At 36.1% G+C, this 3,061-nt stretch overlaps 1 non-coding gene across 1 annotated transcript; it reads left to right on the forward strand.

Moving 5' to 3' along the window:
- Positions 1-2,966: 2,966 nt before the first annotated feature.
- Positions 2,967-3,054, forward strand: TRNAS-UGA (transfer RNA serine (anticodon UGA)). The gene has a single exon. It is a non-coding gene; the product is annotated as a tRNA-Ser (tRNA).
- Positions 3,055-3,061: the final 7 nt, after the last annotated feature.

Raw genomic sequence — 3,061 nt, forward strand, 5'->3', positions numbered from 1 at the left:
AACTTTTTGCATTCTTTTAAACAAGAATCTAATAAACTAGAATTGAGTCAGTGGAAAAAAGTGAGAGAGAGGAAAGTGTTAAATGGAGAGAGTCGACTAATCAGAGACTTTTAGGATCTTCTTTACATCAGGTAAATCTGTCGGCCCTGTCCGTTTTTTTCTTTAAGTTACGACTCTTTGCTGCTTACTTCTATCAAGCCATAGGGAAAGTCTATGATGAATTTGGAAAACTCATCTCACTCTTACTCTATGGCTCGGACTTAATGGGGGAAAGAAAACATCTTCCATAATTTCTTTTTTGTTCAATTCTGGACAAAAAGAAAAGGAAAAAAGGAATTTATAGGGACAGTGTTACCCCCTATATCCCCTAGTTTATATTGTAGGAATAATAAACAATTTAGCAGTCTGACACACTTACGTCCTTGCAAAGTAAATAATTATTATTGTAGTCGTAACCGTAGAATAGGATCCTAATCAAAATAAATACATTTGGTTCAGGCGCTATTAGCATGGGTAAGAAAAGATTTTTTTTACAGACAGAGGGGCTATCTAAATCCTAAAGTAAAGGCGAGCGATCGAAGTAGAAGTACCAACGGCTCAGTGTCATGAACCTTCTCCATCTGATTCAATAAGGGGGAATTAGCCTTCTTGTCAAATGGCTATCCTTGACAAAGGGTACCATTTATACCATAATCTACAATGTAGCGGGTATAGTTTAGTGGTAAAAGTGTGATTCGTTCTATTAATAACTGAATTTGAAATGATATACTTAAGGCATCCTTAAGTTTTTTATTTTTTATATCCGATGAAAACTTTAGTTCTTATAAAGGATTAAATCCTTTTCCTCTCAATAGCATATTGAGGAAGAATATACATCTGGCGATTTGTATCCAAAGACTAATTTAAATTGCATCAAAATAAAAATAGGATTATGAGTACAGAGTCGCGAAGCATAATTTTGCATTGGATTAAGTATTCCAATTTTGAAAATATGAGTAAAGGATCTATGGATGAAGATACAAAAAAGTTGATTTCCAATCGTAACTAAATCTTCTTAAAATAAGGAATAAGGAAGCCAAATAGCTAAAAAACGATAGTTTTGGTTTACTAGAACCATCCGCATATTGTTTCAGCTCGGTGGAAACCCAATTCTTTTCCTCAGGATCTCTTGAATGAAATTAGGGAACGAAGTAAGTAGATTAGATGAATTTAGATAGAATTTCTATCTCCTACTCTATAAGGATCATCTAGAAAGCGGAGAGCTTTGGTTCCATTCAAATAGAAAAGCTGACATAGATGTTAAGTGGTGAGAATATCCATAAAGGAGCCGAATGAAATCAAAATTTCATGTTCGGTTTTGAATTAAGAGACGTTAAAAATATCAACCAACGTCGACTATAACCCCTAGCCTTCCAAGCTAACGATGCGGGTTCGATTCCCGCTACCCGCTCCATTCTGTATAAAAGGAGTATTCTATTTGTCTAGACATGTTAGAGAGCTTGTATTCAAGCCTTTTTTGTCCACCAGTTTCTGGTACTCCAGAGCGGAGTAGAGCAGTTTGGTAGCTCACGAGGCTCATAACCTTGAGGTCACGGGTTCGATTCCCGTCTCCGCACTTAGCAGTCTGTATAAAAGGACTATTCAATTTCTCTAGATATGTATGGTAGAGGGGCGTATCCAACCCTTTTTTATTCATTAGTTCCCGGCCCTAGAGGGCAAAATTGAGCAGTTTGCGAAGTCACTTGCCTTCAAAAAAAGAAGGCGCAAGGCCTCTCCCTACCCTGCAGAAAATAAAAATGAAACGAAAGGGACAGTCTACCTCTCCCTTCCCTTTAAAAAAAGTTTGCCCGTTGTTTGTCTCAGTTAATACCCAATTTTTGGAGCTCTGTTGGCGAGTTCTATTTCTGCCTCTGGAGCGCCCTCTTTTTTTGAGTGGGATGCAAAGGGTAAGGGTAAGATAGTAAGGGATACGGCACTAGACTAACACCTAATAATACTTAATTTAATATAAGTAGTTTAAACAGTTAACTAGACTAAACTTTTTATCATAGTACTTTGATAAATTAAGCGGGCGAGCGGCGGAATCGAACCCGTATCTTCTCTTGGCAAGGAGATATTTTACCATTGAACTACGCTCGCTACGGTATATATTTTATAGCGTATATCCGCCTGGGTCGACCTTCTATGTCTGGGTCGACCGTTTCATTTCATTTTCTATTATATTAGAGTTTTCCTTTTTTTATTATCTGTCAATGAATATTCTAATGGGAATGGAATTTCATAATACTGAAAGAGAAGAGCTAGCAATTCGGAACGCAAATTGCGTTTTAATACGTCTCACTATTCTAATTTTTTAGAAGAAATGGCCTTTATTATTTCTTTTTATATGGGTTAATAAATATTAACCAAATTTCATTTAAGAAAATGAGAGAATTCAGAATAGCTACGAGAAAGACTAGTCCAATCCATAATGATGTACCGGAAAATACAACATTTTTATTATTTGACCAACCATCAGGAGAAGCAAATACAAGGGGTACACTAATTACTAAGGACTGAGGAAGTCGCAATTATGCAAAAACAGCTAATTGGAAAGCAATAGTCATATTTCTAATCCTCCAAGCTACCATCAAATAAAGTTGACTACATATTTGATCCCTCACTTAAACCAAAATTGTAAAAAAAATACAAGAAGTAGGAGGGGTTTAATCATGAATCCATTGATTCTTCTCTTTAATTCAAATTTATTACTTAAACCGCTTTTTTATTTGGATATGGGGGTGAGAAGAGATTATTTACTCTTTATTTCACAAGCGGGTATAGCGGATCCTGTATCCGTGTATACAGTATACAGAGATATATCGAAAAGGAACTTGTATCTGATATCTTTCTAGAGGCTAATAAATCTTTTTATTTTTTATATGGGCTATGTTCTATTTGTAGGAGTAAAATAAGGATTAGGCTGTGGAGAGATGGCTGAGTGGTTGATAGCTCCGGTCTTGAAAACCGGTATAGTTCTAGGAACTATCGAGGGTTCGAATCCCTCTCTCTCCTTTTGCTT

Source organism: Triticum urartu, unplaced genomic scaffold (genome assembly GCF_056163025.1).
Source record: "Triticum urartu cultivar PI428250 unplaced genomic scaffold, HENAU_Tu73 scaffold2, whole genome shotgun sequence".
Classification (NCBI taxonomy): domain Eukaryota; kingdom Viridiplantae; phylum Streptophyta; class Magnoliopsida; order Poales; family Poaceae; genus Triticum; species Triticum urartu.